We start from the raw sequence: 17,374 nt of genomic DNA, 5'->3' as shown, positions 1-17,374 counted from the left end.
TTTCAAGTAGCTATTGATGTTCTATTGTTTGATGTTCTATACCCAAGTAGGCATAGAATTCAAGTCACTGAAACTATGAGATTCTTCTATTAAATAGTGAAGAAACCTACAACTTGCAGTCAAACTATTATCATGTAGATTAATGAGTTTGTGACTTGTAAGAAAGCTATGACGAAACCCAGATTCCCTAAAATGGTTAGAGGCCATATATAGACTCAAATGTTTTAAATGGTTAAAGGCCATAAAACATACTCAATGTTTTGATGACAAAATTGAAATTTTGTTGATTTGCAAGAATAGTTTCACACCTATTAGTTGCAAGTTTTTTTTAAGGATAAAAACCATCAAACATGGAATTGTGTTCACACACAATTCTAGATTAGTTGCTAAAAGTTACAAGCAAATTCACGATGTGGATTGTGTTGAAACCTCATGCAAAATCGTAATGCTTAAGTCTATAATTCAAGCAATGATTGCATATTGGTACATATGGCAATTGGATGACAAAACGTATTCCTCAATAAAATGATGGAATATAATATGTACATGGTATGTCATAGAGTTTGTGGATCCAAATAAATGCTTGAAAAGGAAAGCTAGCTTATAAAATCTAAGTACAGATTTAAGCAAGCAATTGGGAATTAGAAATGTATTTTAGTGAAGCTAATAAGCATTTTAGTTTCGTAAAATATACATGATTCTTATAGATGTATAAGAAGTTTAGTGGGAGTACATAAAAACTTATTTGGTCCTATGTGTATCACACACATAACTCTCTATTGTGAAACAACATTCAAATGCTAATGACTTAGATTTGAAATTATTCATCAATGATGGACCATGGCGAAACTTAGTACATACTGGATATTAAGATCTATTTACAAAGATCTTATGATATTGTTTTGGATTAAGTAATGGCATTTACTAAATCAAACACGAAAGACTCCATTGGAGATATTCGACCCATATGAATAAATCTAAGTAAAGGATGTTTGAACTATGTATAAGCATTTACTAAGTTAAACATCAAAGAATCTAAGTAAGATTCTTAAACCTATATTATATGTCAAAGAATTTAGCTGGATTTAGTATCTACTGAAACTAGATGAGCTAAAGTTACATGAATAGAATTCAATTGGGAATTATTCTGCAAAAGAATTTATCATGTATGATATAATATGAGGATCGCCAAAAACGTATTGTATGACTTTAGCCATGACGAACATATACCAATCTCTATTGATCTAAGTAAAGATCAACTAGTTTGAGATCAAGAATACTTATGGTACTTGAAAAGGTACATAGGAATAGTTCTTGAATTCAAGGAAATAAAGATATGCTAAATATTGATGCTACACGCATAAACACTGGCAAAGGATCAAGCAAGACCCTTTGGAGTTAACCATTGATAAGGACAAGCTATAGAGCATCGTGTTTTGAAATGGCAACATGGATTGGAGACCATGAGTTGTTGCGTGGGATATTAAAATATTAATTTCTATGTTCTAAGATACAGCTGGAAAGTATTCCACATATCTGTGAACTGCTTGGATAGGTAAATCCAAACAAAGCATCACTAGCAACCTATACAGTTGAAGTAAAAGTAATTATTGCCTAAGAAGCAATAAAACAGGGTTGTTTAAAGTTCTTCACTGAACTTGGGTAGATCACCCATCTGCTGGCTTGATGGTTCTTCATTGAAAAATGCGTAGAACCACTCTTGAAGCAAGAAAAACGTCTGCTAACTTGATGGTTCTTCATTGCAAAATGAAGTAAAACCACCATCGAAGTAAGAAAGACTAGATCACATAATAAACAAACTCGAAAAGATCTTATCATCATATCTCGAAGAACATTCGATGAAAAGGATATTAAGATTGGCAAAGCATGATAACTAAACCTATGCAACAAGTGAGAAGCAACACTCACGTTGTAGCACTGGAAATCAAACATAGCTTTGAATTCCATGAAATGTTTTAAAGATGGGTTAGAGGCCCATGGTTGTAAAACATTGGGGTTGAACATTTATCATATATGAAATGTGTTTTCATATTCCATTTAATCTTGGTTTAGTATTAAATGATGAGTCCCTTCAATTTGACAATATATTCAAGATAGATTGTCAGGACCAGTCCTGTGACTAAGAAATGTCTATCAAGTGAACTTGAATGTCAAAAGTTGAAAATGGTCCCTAGTCGGAGTTTTCTATAAAATTGGACGCATAGAAAACTTTAGACGACTAGAATGCAAGATGACTAGTAGTTCTGTTTCTTGAACTATGTGGACATGGCAATGTCATAATCATTTGCATAGATACTTACTTTGGGAAGACTAGTATCGGACAAGACCTATGAAACTTTACTGTAAGAGATGAAAATCTGTCATAAGTAAATTTCATTAAAATTATTAGACACTAAATCCTCAATACCTGAGTGATTTGAGATTACTTGTTTGAGAACTGGTTGCTTTGACGTTGACCAACCGTCGCACCGTAAAAGGAGGCTATAAAGGCAACGCTCAGGTAATCACCTATCAAACGAAGTCTAATCTCAAGATCGCAAGATTGGGATTGTCCTACCATTAATCGGGATGAGATGCTTAAAAGTTGTACAAGGCCACTCGGAGAGCTAGAAACTGTGAAATGCATGGCCGTGCTCGGATGAATCATAGGCTATGATTATCTGTTTATTTGATCAGTTGAACTCTGAAACCGAGGAACACCTCTGGACATAATAAGGATGACAACTCTTACCTTATGTTCAAGAGCAAGCATCGAGCGACAAAGGAATTAGAAAATGCACACTTGTCCCTAAGGACAAGTGGGAGACTGAAGGAAATAATGCCCTTGGTCCAAGTATGCATTCTATGTTAAGTCTAATAAATGCGGTTCAGTATTAATTAACAAGTTAATAATTCAGTGAGATCAAGTGAGCTGAATGCCTAGCTAGAGGCCGCTTCAGTTCAAGTGGAATTAATGATATTAATCCACAGCTTACTCTTGACTGAACCCGTAGGGTCACACAAATAGTACGTAAACGGATCAAGTATTTAATGGCATTAAATACTCCATCTATGAATATTCGGAACCGACGGATCTTGGTTTCAGTGGGAGCTAAGATCGTCACAGGCAAGAAATGAATACTCCGGAAACGATGATATTGCCGGAAACGGAAATATGGATCGTATCGGAAATATAAATATTATCCAAGTCATAGATGTTGCCGGAAACGGAAACATGGTACGTATCGGAAAATATTATCGGAAATGGAAATATTGCCAGAATCGGAAATATTGCCGGAAACGGAAATATTGTCAGAATCGGAAATATTACCGGAATCGGAAAATAATTCCGGAAACGGAAATATTAAATATTTGTTCGAAACGGAAATTAATTCCGGAATCGGAAATATTAAATATTGTTCGTATCGGAAATGAATTCCGGAATCGGAAAATTTAATCGGAAGCGCATTGTACGAATAAGCATCGGACGAGGCCTGCCGGACGAGGCCCAGCACGAAGCCAGGCCATCGCCCAGCAAGCCAAGCGCGCCGCACAAACAGCCACGCCAGGCCCAGCGCAAGGCCAGGCCCAGCAGGCTGCGCAGCGCGCACAGCACGCGCAGCGCGCAGCGCGCGCGGGCGCTGCGTGGGCTGCTGCTTGCGCGCACGCATGGGGCCCATCGTGGAAGCCGTGCGTGTGTGTGCAAGTGTTTGTGTTCGTGCACGTTTCCTAAAACATGCAGAGTTCGGTTAATGATTAAATTCCTAATTCTATTTGATAAATTAATTAAATTAGAGTTCTTGTAGGATTCTAGGTTTAATTAATTTGTATCTGAATAGGATTTCGATTCCCTTTCCATACCCCTATAAATATGAGGCTAGGGCTCACAATTTATAACGGGTTTCAAAGTATTCAAAAAGTGAGTTTTTGAGAGAAAACTAAAACACACATCTTGCTCATAAAAGTGCCGAAATTTTCTAGTACCTTAAGGGCGATTCTAGTTGGTCAATCTTAAGGCGGATCCGGACGTGCTGTGGACTATCTACGGAGGGACGACACTTGGAGTCCTAAAGACTTGTTCTTGTTCGGTTCGGGCGCAGCTAGGGAGGGCACGCAACAAAGAGTAGGTTCGGGCGCAGCTAGGGAGGGCACGCAACAAAGAGTATGCATCTAAATTATGCTATATGATTATGTGTAAATAATATGTTGTCCTGGGTTAATGGTTGTTTCCGCATAATCTATGTAATGTCATATGTATCATAACCTAACAAATTTATTATTCAAATTAATTTCCGATTATCATGGATTCAAAGCTAGGTCATAAAATTTAAAAATTTACCAAATTTAACAAATTTTATGGTGGTTTTTAATCATGGATACCTAATTAAATTGTCAATTAATTATGAAAAACAAATCAAATTCTATATTATTCGAATTTCAACAAATTAATTACAATTACAAATTAGGTTGTATAATTAACAAGCTTAGGCCTTAAAATTGTTAAACATATACAGTAGGTCAATCAAAAATTCAAGATTTACAAACAAGAATCGCAAATATTTAATTTAACATCTTAAAAATTACAAATTTTGCATTCGAAAAACTAAAACATCCAAAAAGTCATAGTTAGGCTTCGAATTTGGGAATTCTGAGTTCGACATCAAATCTATGATTTTAGTCAAAATTTTAAAACGCCGTTTACATGCGAAATTCACTATAAAATTATACGATTCCGACCATTATTGACTAAACTGCCGAAAATTCTGCGAACATATAATTAAATAATCGCACGAATTTGCAATTAATTACAAAAAATCGAAATTAATCACCCCTTTAATTCATTGCAAAATTATAAAATTTAACCATGTTAACTAATTTATTATGGAATTAATTAGAGGCTCGTGATACCACTGTTAGGTTAGGATACATATAAAACTTATATATTTCATGCGGAAAAACCATAAAGCCAGGAATCCAGATTAATTGCCACTTAACAATTAGCATAATTTAGGATGCATACTCTTTGCAGCGTGCCCTCCCTAGCTGCTCACGAACCGAACAAGAACAAGTTTAGGACTACAAGTGTAGTCCCTCCGTACATAGTCCACAGCACGTCCGGATCCGCCTTAGATTAACTAGAATTGTACCTAAGGTTTTAAGTTTATTCGAATAATTTGTGACAAATTAACGTTAGTTTTAATCCTTAAAACTTATGTGAATACTTGAATTATGTGTGTATAAATTGTGAATACCATCACATATTTATAGGGTTGGAATAATGGAATTAGAAGTCTACTAGGTTTCAATTAATCTAATCCTATTAGAATTAGACATTAATTAAAACTAATAAAGTTAACAACTAACTCTAGTAACTTTAGGAAATTTAATCTTTTAATCTAATCCTATTTTCTTAGACGCAAGCACGAACTCTACGCACACACGCACGCACATCCCACGAGGGGCGTAGGGCGCGCGCGCGCGGTGTTCTCGGCCCACAGCTGCTCGGAGCCCATTTGCTTGGACACGCCTGTTGCCATGCGCGCTGGGTCTGGCCTTGCATGATGCTTGGCTGGGCCTGCGTGCCTTGGCTGCTGCTGCGTTCCCTTGCGCGCTAGGCGCGGGCCTGGCTTCGTGTTGGGCCTTGCGTCTAGCAAGCTCGTCCGATGTTTATTTCGTACGACGCGCTTCCGATTAATTTTCCGATTCCGGAATTCATTTCTGATTCGAACAATATTTAATATTTCCGATTCCGGAATTAATTTCCGTTTCAAACAAATATTTAATATTTCCGATTCCAGAATTATTTTCCGATTCCGATAATATTTCCGATTCTGACAATATTTCCGTTTCCGGTAATATTTTCGATTCCGGCAATATTTCCATTTCCAATAATATTCTCCGGTGCGTACCATGTTTCCGTTTCCGGTAACATCTACGACTTGGATAATATTTATATTTCCGATACGAGCCATATTTTCGTTTCCGGCAATATCATCGTTTCCGGAGTATTCATAATTTGCCTTTGACGATTTCAGCTCCCACTGGAACCGAGATCCGCCGATTCCGAATATCCATAAATGGAGTATTTAATTTCTTTAAATACTTGATCCGTTCGCGTACTATTTGTGTGACCCTACGGGTGCAGTCAAGAGTAAGCTGTGGATTAATATTATTAATTCCACTCGAACGGAAGCGGCCTCTAGCTAGGCACACAGTTCACTTGATCTCACTGAATTATTAACTTGTATAATTAATTAATACTGAACTGCATTTATTAGACTTAGCATTGAATGCATACTTGGACCAAGGGAATTATTTCCTTCAAGAATATCATCTATGAAAACCACTACAAACTTGTCCAATAATGCATGGAATACTCGGTTCATTAAGTCCATAAAGATTGCAGGCGCATTGGCAAAAGGCATAACTGTGAACTCATAATGACCGTATCTAGTCCTAAATACAGTCTTTGGTATATCGTGCTCTGCGATTCTCAACTGATGATAACCTGACCTCAAGTCAATCTCCGAAAAAATTCCCGCTCCTTTCAACTGATCGAACAGATCATCTATCAAAGGCAAAGGATACTTATTCTTGATTGTGACTTTATTGAGCTCCCTGTAGTCTATACAAAGTCTCATACTTCCGTCCTTCTTCTTCACAAACAAGACTGGCGCTCCCCAAGGCGACGCACTTGGTCTAATATAACCTTTCCCTAGCAATTTCTCAAGTTGACCTTTTAACTCACTCATTTCCGCCGGAGCCATCCGGTATGGGGCTTTCGAGATAGGTGCAGTTCCGGGTATTAGGTCTATGGTAATGTCAATTGGTCGATTGGGCGGCATTCCCGGGATCTCCTCCGGAAATACGTCCAGGAACTCACTCACCACTGCAATATCCCCTGGTTGCTCTTTCATTACTAGTCTAGGTCTCTTACAAGGCATAAGAAAACAGGGTTCCCTTTGTGTACTAACTTCACGAGCTCCATTGCCGTGATGATTCCTACACTTCAAGGTTTCCCAAAACGACGATACGATACAACCTTTCCTAGACTAGACTTCAAGTGGATCTTCTGCTTCTCACAATCAATCTTGGCTTTGAACATTGCCAACCAATCCATTCCCAAAATCAAATCTAAATCTCCTAACTCAAACTCAATTAGGCTAGACAAGAATATGGTCTTGGCTATGGTTAAAGGTACATTCCTATGGATCTTAGTGCATTTCACAATCTCACCGGTTGGTATCACTATGGGTACTTCAATCTTTTCAGGTTCTTTCAATCCTAACTTCTCTAAGATACCCTTTGATATAAACGAATAAGTCGCACCAGAATCAAATTGTACTTTAACTAAAATGGAGTTAATAGAAAAAGTACCAGCTATGACGTCAGACGAGTTTTTGGCTTCTTGCCTAGTGATCAAATTCAGCTTTCCTTGGGCAACTCCCTTGTTATAGGCACCTCCATTGGCATTCCCATTGGCATTTCGGTTCCCATTCTGCTGAAAGTTTCCTCTGGGCTTTCCATTACCCTGACCATTATTGCCATTGTTACCATTTTGGTAACCCTTTTGGTTTCCACCATTGTTCCCTCCATTCCGGTAATGGTTATCCCGATTGTTGTTCTGGCGGTTAACTTGGTTGGGTTTCCCATTCTTGGCCCAACACTCAAATTCTCTATGGCCTAGCTTCTCACAAAACCTACAGACAACTTGATTTCCATTACAGTCTCGACCTGGGTGATTAGTATGGCAACGTCTACACTCGTAGACTCTCGTTCCATTCCCTGCAGACTGGTTCTTATCTCCATTTCTATTGTGGAAATTGTTTCTGTTTCCACCCTGGTTTCCCTTGAACTGGAAATGGTTGTTTCCCTTGTTTTTCTTAAAGTTCCCCTGATTCTGCTGGCCACCACCTTGGTTTTGGTTACCAACATCCTTCCTCTTTTCACCAATTCCATTCTTCCTTTGCTGCAGACCATACAAATGGGCAGCTTTCCCGTACAGGGTGTCAAGAGATGTAAAGGTCTCTCCAGCAAGCATCAATTGCAAATCCATAGTCAATCCACTCTTGAATCTTTGAGCTCTAAGCTCCTCCGTTGCCACCACTTCAGGTGCAAATCTAGATAGCACTATGAACTTGGAATAATACTCAGTTATAGACATCCCTTCCATTTTCAACTCGATGAACTCTTAGGCTTTCTGCTTCTTCAGATATGGTGGGTAAAACTTGTTTCTTAAGGCTACCTTGAATGATTCCCATCCAAATCCAGGTGTAGCTCTCAAAGCATTCTCACACCTCTGCCACCACAAATCAGCTTCTCCCCTAAGGTAATACACAGCACTATTAACCCTAAGGTTTTCTGGGCAATTCACAGCTAGAATAAGCTTATCGAACTCCCTTAGCCAGTTCTCAAGTAAAGTTGGGTCTATTTCCCCTTGATACAAAGGAGGCTTACTCTAGGCCACCTTCTTAAATATCTCACCAGCTGAATCAACTCCCTGGTTATTCCTATTCTGCGCTAAGTTCTGCACTACTTCAGCTAGTTTCCTAACCACATCGGGAATACCTTGGGTAGTCATTTCCCTTCTCCTGAATAAAACAAAAGACTAACTTCAACAACTGAGTTTGGACACTGCCTTACTAAAACATTGCACTAACAAGCCACACAATTAGTACAACATACACGAAATTTCGGACCCTTAAGCAAGATAGGCGCCTATTATTGGGCCGCTTCCTCTCTTAGTCCGTATCACAAAGTTTAAGTGGTGAAAAATTGAACCACCTTGCAAGTACAATTTCATTGAGGAAATACATGAAATTCTTTTGCGATAATCGCTCAAAGAGAACGTAAATTTAGAATTAGAGGTAAAAGAAAGAACTCTAAACTTTATTACTTCAATGAAAAAATAATACATCATTTGGATCGTACTTTATTCGAGAAACCACAAAACTGAACTACTAGAACCATAAATAGTAGTTCACTACTTTATTACTTCACTAAAATTTTAAGCACTAGCTATTACATTAGAAAATTCTTTAAAATGCTACTCTACTATCCAACCTCCTTTACAAACTGGTGAAGAGTGCTCATGGCCTTCAAAGTCATCAAAGTCTTCCTCCGGCTCAGACTCATACTACATATCCTCATTATTCTGTTGTAGCTCACCGTTTACTTCACCATTGTTAGTCTCAGGCTCAATTTATGTGTCACTGGAGATCTCAATAGTAGGCTCAGGAATGATAGGATTAGGGTTTTCAATTTCAACAACATCATCATCACTATCCTCATCCATCTGGGTTTCTGCCTCATTATCTAATCTTGTAAGGTTGATGTTTTCCACTGTTTTACCATCATCAAAACATTCCTCCGCAAGCTCTATGATCGTGGTCATAATCTCCAAGTCATATCTCCATCTACCATCTGGAGTACCATACTTGTAATAGTTAGGAATACCATTGTCCAAATGCATATCACGAAATCGATTCTTAAGCTCTATGTATGGGTTCCTAGAGGGTAAGCAATGAATAACCATTTCTGCCATAACATCCTTCTTCCTTAGTTCGGGCAGGTTCTGCACTGTAGCAAAATAGTTGCAAGCAAACTCGATCTTCTTCAGTGGGGTTTCACAGTCTAGCTTCTCTAGGTTTGCGTACTTCGAAATCAACATCTTAAATCCTGAAAATTAGCAACTACAAAGTCTTACTAAAGTGTTCCAAAAACAAAGTAAGTTCGTTGAGCCATACAATTTCAATACACAAGTACATGCTTAATCATGAATCGTGATGCAATTAATCACATAAAGCAAAACCAAACATGATCAACTTTAAATAAAAGATCACATAATCAAGTCATCATCACGTAAACACTTGATTAAAATGCATACTTAACTTAAATGCATACTTAGTCTACATATGCCCTTCTTAATCTACCCTTTCCTCACTTAGAGTAAAATAAAAAATTTCGAAATTAATTTAAATAAATAACTTCAAATATACACGAAATTATTAAAATTAAAATAGAAATTTAAAATGATTAATCGAATAATTTAATTAATTAAATCGATCATTTTCCGAAAATAAATAATTAATTAATTAATTCGGAAATACAAAAAAAAAAATTTGAATTCGGAAATCCGAATTATTATTTTTTAAATTAGGAAAATCAGATTTTTATTTTTACTTTTTTTTTTTTTTTGAAAAATCCGAAATTTCCGTAAAGGAAAGAAAAAAATTCGGAAATTCGAAAAATAATTCGAATTCATTCGAATTTAATTAATTCGAAAAATAAAATTAATAAATTTCAAATACTTAAAAAGAATTGGAATTTGGCTTTTCGGAATTTTGAGTACTCAAAAACAGCATTTTGACTTTAGGAAAATAATTTTCGAAAAATCCTAAAGTTTTGCAATCGTAGTTTAAGAATTTACCACTTTGCACTAATAATTAATGCAAAGCAGCTCTCAAACTAGAGCTCTGATACCACTTTGTAACACCCTAATAATTCCTTGCTTTTTATAAAATATTTTCCGACTTAAAACACAGGAATTACCAAGATATTACCGCCACTGTGATAACGTCTAAGGCTATTTACCAGAATTACGCAGCGGAATTAACTAACTTTCAAAACATATTAAATAAATAGTTAATGGTTATTAAAACAAGTTGGAACCACTGAGGCCCAAAACCAAAGTATTAAGCCATTTAAAAATCCATTAACTATAAATAGTAGCAATAGTTAATTGGGAAGAAAGTCAAGTCTTCTGATTTAGATTGGTTCAGTGCTTTGTGATAGCAGGCTTTGTTTAGTCTGTTTTTCTGAGTTGTTTCTTAGGCTTGTTTAGCCTTTTAGTTACTTGCCTTGTTTTAGGCAAGCCTGGTTGTAAAACTGTGTTTTGGTGATCAATAATATATCTTATTTGCCTTGCCAAAAAAAATAGTAGCAATAGTAGTAGTCATGACTAAATAAAAGTAGAGTTTATAAAATACGAAAGATTAAACTCTCAACACGAATCCCATGATAACTTCTCCCGCAAGTTATCTCTACAAACCTGCTTTATTAGAATTCTACTCCCCAACAACGCAAATGCAATTGATGGATCATCATAGGGTCATTAAGGCAAAGACCATGACCAAAAGACATGAAGCACGAAGTCAGCAAAAGCCGAGTACGAACAAGCTAGATAACATTCTATCCTAACATGCTTCACTCAACGAATTAATAATCTACATGCAAAAGCCATTTAATAAATAAATAAACATGGGGACAAGATTCGACACTTGACACGACTCTTGACTCACAGTTTAATAAAGAAGTAGCTTCGAATGGGTAAAATAAAGTATCCTCAAAAGGAAAGAAAAGGGTGATGGGAGCCAACCATACACCAAATAATAATAAGTCGGGCTACTACCGACAGTCGGGCCATAACGACGGAATTCAAATGCACAACGGCATAAAAAGAAGAATGAAACAACGTCTTGTATCATTCAAGGAGTACAAGTTTTCCGGCAAGACTCCCCCCATTGTTCATACTCAAGATATATACGTTCCAAGAGTTTTGAAGCTCATTCGGGTTACACTTTACGTTAATTAGTATGTTATGTTCAAGGCGACTCAAGACTCTACACAAGACATAACATGCAAAAAATTAAAAAACTAAACAACTCAACAATGACACTTCATTTTTTTATCCTTTAGGACTTGTGATCAAACATAGACTCAAGTGAAATCACTCCCATTGTTCCTTCTCAAAAACACTGTTTGAGATAACCCGACATTGCCTATTAACAAGCGGGGTGTGCCCTTAGCACGAATTGTCTTTAATTCAATTCACATAGACTCTCTAACATATTCTACCATTGCTCTCCGGCATATTCAGTAGGCTCAACATATGCTAGACATCCTGTACTATAGCATAATAATAATAATAACTTGCATGCGCAATACTCATACATGCAATCCAACTTGAACAACATGCTTGACATAATTCAACGATTATAAAAGTCCATAACATGATAGTTCAACATAATCTATAAAGCATAATTCAATTCATAACATGCTCGTTCACATAGATTCAATAATAATAACCACATGCTTGTCTACATATCAAACATGAATTCTCAACATATAAGTTCACATGATTCCCATTCAATACACTTCACAAAGTCCTCAAGGGATGGGTGGTCACCCTAGTCTTGTACGTACCTGGAATACCTAAGTATGGGGGCCACTGTGCGAATCACGACTCACTAGAAATCAACTCCTATAAACACAAAGGAGAAACTAAATTATTATCCATGTTTACTGAATTTCCAGCAACTATTTAAGATTCTAAAACCCTTAGTTTAAATGGAAATCAATCGTTAATCGTTAATTTAATAGTCTCAAATAGTCAACTCAAGTCCTAGCATAAAAACATTGACTTTTTAGCTTTAAAACCATTAAAAATCAACTTTTTAAAGCTTATAAACAATCTGAAAATTTAAGTTGATTCCCATACATAATTTAAATTGTCATTAAATTATGTGAATCAATCGCTTAATCAATTGGAATTAAAATCTTAGCAATAGGTTATCATAAAAACCATGTTTTGACTTCAAAAATTGACACTTTATTAACTCATTAAATCTGAAAATAATAATTTCAATCATCAAAACCAATCTCTTTAATTTAAATACGACAATAAACCAATACGGTGTTCATAACCGTTCTAATAAATTTAAATAACCCAAATTATTAAATAATCATAATAATTAAAACAATTTAAAAACTGAAATTAAAGTTCAAAAAGTATACAATTGATTATCACCAATCAACAACACACACACACACAACCATTGATGTGTTGTGTGTATGGGGCGTCGAGCAACAACAACAACAACACGCATAGCACCACACCCGAGCAGCGCGGCAGCGCGCAACGGGGCAGCGACGAGAGCACGCGAGTGCTGGGCGAGAGGGGCGAGGCATGCGAAGTGCTGGGTGAGAGGGGAGAGGCACGCGAGTGCTTGGACGAGAGAGAGAGCACGCGAGTGCTGGGCGCACAAGGCAGCAGCAGCACGGGTGGGCGCTGTGGGGCTGCGGGGAGAGGCAAGGCAAGGCAAGGCACTCGAGCAATGCTCGTGCCTTGGGCTGCAAGACAGGGGACGGTCGAAGGAGAGGGTGAGGGTGCCGCAAGGAGAGAGGAAAAAGAGGAGAGAGAGGAAGTGCTAAAAATTTTGTGAGGGTCTATTTATAGTTTTTCTCTCCCACATGGGCTAGGTTTTGGTAGTTTGAGTTGGGCTTACTTCCGGGCTCAATTAAATTTAATCCTCGCAAGCTTTGTTGGGTTTGATCATGGGAAATTAACCGGGCTTTAATTAAACTAAATTCGTTTTCAAAATACGACCCAACAAATCCCGATTAAATAAATTCGTTGAATCTATTCAATAAAAATACGGTTTTCGTAATTAATTAATAATTAAATTAATTAAAAATAAAATGCATTTAATTCTCATTAAATGGAACTAAATTTATAAAAATACTTTATAAATACAACGAAATACTTTATAAATATAATAAAATATATTTATAATTATAGAAAAATACGAGGTATTACAACCGGTGTTACTTAAACATTGTATTCGTTGTTACTTTTCTTGTTTTATTGCAGTTTCTTGAATTTCATGTTAGACGTTCCTTGTATAGTCACGTGTTACTTGACTTTCTATTCTGGTGTTACTATACATTGTATTTGCTATTACTTTTCTTGTTTTATTGCAGGTTCTTCAATTTAATGTTAGAGGTTTCTTGTATAGACTGGTGTTACTTATATTCCATGCTGATGTTACTTTTAGGTTTCGTTAACTAACGCACTTGACTTATTTTAAAGTGTGAACATGTCACACCATCAAGTTAATGGTGTGGCTAGTCTCATATAAGACTTTATGATAAACTGTTTTGTAAATTTTACGGAGTATCATATAAAAAAGTTGTTGGACTAATTTTAATGTCTATTTTCAAAAATTGAGGAAAAATATAATGAAGTATTAATGATCATAGTTGTGTATTGACAAACGTAAAATTGAAAATAGTACAACTAATAGCATCTCCAATGGTTGTAGTTATGGATTAGCTTGAAATTTGTATAAGTTTCAAGCTAATAGTTAGACCACTTAGCTTGGCCAAGGAAATTAGCTTAAATAAGCTAATTTGAGTAGCTCCCAAAGTTGTTAAATAATTAATTGAAAGTAGGACAAGTGAGACCAATTTAAATAAGAAGCTAGTTGCTAGCCATTGGAGCACAAATTAGCTAGACATTGAAATATTTTGAAATCTTATGTGATATAACAAGCTAATTGTCAAATTAGTTTACCATTGGAGATGCTCTTAATGAAGTATTTTATTTTTCCCGAAAGAGCCACAAATAAAGTAAAAATTATAAACAATGGAGGAAGAATTCGAACTTATGCCACGTCATTCACACTTCACAGGCTTCCGGTTTTAAGTCTTAATCACCAGGGAATACGTTAAGCATTTTTTCTCTTCACCTTATTTTCATTTATTTTAGGTCTAATAAGATAATACTTGTATAAGATAAAATAAGTTAAGGATCAATAAACTCCCAATAAAGAACAATTAATAAGATAAAATAAGAATCAATAAGTTAAAATGACAAATCTTTATAACTCCCAATAAAGACCAATTAATAACATAAGATAATACGAAACATAAGATAAAAAGGATAAGACAAGATAAGATAAAATAATATAAGTGAAATTCAGTCGAAGAAAACGGTAACTAAGACATCATTGGTTTTTCTTATTACTCCGTACTCGGGAGTATTTGATACTCTCTCCGTCTCTTTTTGTTCTTTATGTTTTCCTTTTTTAGTGTCCTAAAATGTTACTTACATTTCCTTTTATATTACTGTATCACATAAGTGACTTAGTATTTTATCAAAATTTGTGTACAATGATTATTTTAACCAATCAAATTCATTGAGTCATTGTTTTTTGAAAATAAAATTTATTGGGTCATTTTAATCTCTCACACTTTTCCATTAGGACATTAAATCTTTCCTATTTTTCCAATATTAGAATTTTGAAAAAAGTGAAAACATTATAAATAATCGTAAACTGTCTTCTTTAAACCAAAAGTAGAGGAATCTCAATGCACATTAATTAATTGTTAAAGCACGTGCAAAATACCAAACGTAAAAACCTAAAAGAGACGGATCGAAGCATTTTATTCACCTGATTTTCACTTATTTTTCCTGAACTTAACTGAACTTATCTGAACTCATTAGAACTTATCAAAACTTATTTTAGTTATAAATTATACTTGGCCAGACCTTATTTTTCCTAAACTTATCTTATCTAAACTTAACTGAATTTTCTAAACTTATTTTTTCTAAAATAAGTGGACATAAGGTGAACAGTACATTGCCTAACTTGTAACTCCAACTTAAATTAATTAACTTGGCTTCATTAAATAAGTGCAGTTGCCTTAAATTCCTAGCCAGTTGCTACTTTTATTCTACGTATTATTTACTACTGGTTATTAATTTATTATATACACCGACTAACGACTATGTATTAAAAATCAACATTACATTTGAAAAATTTAACGCCTCGTCATTATGATATTGTTGCATGGAGATATAGGCATATAGCCAGAAATGCAAATAATTCTAACTAAATGAGTTACTCCCTTTCCTTCTTTAATACGGAGTACTATTATTTGCAACAGTTTGACTATTGCACTATTCATATATAGAGTATTAATTTTGACCAAAATTTCTCACTAATATACGGAGTATAAAAATTAAATGTTATTGTATAATATGTTGTATGCATGCCTAGTCTTAATGTCTATATTTTTTTTAAAAGATATCAATTTTTATTTTTATTTTTTAGTAATATGTAGTTGCGTAAAATTACTGTCATTGCAAATATTCAGGAATAGAAGGAGTACTATGAAATTCATCTCATCAAGTGTCTTTAATGCATGATTAAGTTTATCTCAATTAAATTTTTACTTTACTGCGCGTGAAAATAGCCATGCAGTAATGAGAAAGCTAGCCGGAAATAATACGAAGTACTACACTAATCAAAATAAGAAATTTTCCATGAATACTTTAAGCTTCCTTAATCTCATAACATAACTCTATCACATTAGATATTCTATCAATTACTAGTTTACTACCAATAACATTCATACTTATCTTATCGATGATGTTTTGGCTTAGAGGTTAAGATTGAGGGTATGTGTACGATAGGTCTCAGGTTCGAATCCCCACGCCCCCATTTGTAATTTATATTGCCCTTGTGACTCATTCGCAAAAACAAAAATGACTTTCATACTTGTAATAAGAATTTCCGTGCATTAAAGGTTTTTCGCGATAGCATAATAATCCTAATAGTTCTTCCGTCCCAAAATGTTCTTTACGTTTAGTATTTTGTACGTGATTTAACGACTAACTAATGTACATTGAGATTCCTCTAATTTTTTATTTAAACAGGGCAAATTACGTTTATCTATAATATTTTCAATTTTATCAAAAATCTGATATTGAGAAAATGAAAAAGATTTAATGCCCAAATGGAAAAATGCGAGGGATTGAAAACCCAAAAAAAATAGGTAAAAATGATTTATGTAATTGTATTATTGAAGCTCACATGGGAAGCCGTTTAATAACAATAATAAAAATAATAATTGCAAAAGGATTATTAATATAAATATATTATATTATTATCATCATTATTATTATTATTAGTATTACGTACTGTACTTAATTGATTGTTGTTTGCACATATTACTCCAGTTGTACACTTGTACGTACTAAAAAGGGAAAGGGGGGAGAACTGGAGTTTTATTCAAATTTTGTTATGTTTTATTTCTGTACAGCCTGAATGATCGAAGGTCATAGGTTCACAAATCGGTGATCAGTCTGATCACTAAGATATTCTTGATTACATTCTTATTTTATTTTTCAGATTTCGTTTTATAAAATTATTTTGCGGCAACTTGAGAGACAGAGTTTTCTAGATTTGGCTTCGAAAATTTAAGGAATTTGAACTACTTTGTTATGGGTTTTAAAATGTATAATACTCTATATAAAAATAGTTATTTAATTCCAAATGACGAGAATACAAATCGTAGATATGAATAAAACACAAGAACATAGTATGGATTTGAGAATTCTTTTAATAGGTATACAAAAGAGACACAAATCAAAATTAAATGATTAGTCGTATGAGAGCTCTAATTAAACTTGATTAAAGTGCCTACAAAAATGAAGGGTGATGATAAAGGTTGTAAGTTGCGAAAATATATATTTAGTTGAACAATTTTACGTGTCGGAGTTTATTTGGTACATATAGGCGCCACGTAA

This window comes from Spinacia oleracea, chromosome 2 (assembly GCF_020520425.1).
Source record: "Spinacia oleracea cultivar Varoflay chromosome 2, BTI_SOV_V1, whole genome shotgun sequence".
In the NCBI taxonomy this organism is placed as follows: Eukaryota; Viridiplantae; Streptophyta; class Magnoliopsida; order Caryophyllales; family Amaranthaceae; genus Spinacia; species Spinacia oleracea.
The sequence above is the reverse complement of the archived record's forward strand: the minus strand, read 5'-3'. Positions refer to the sequence as shown.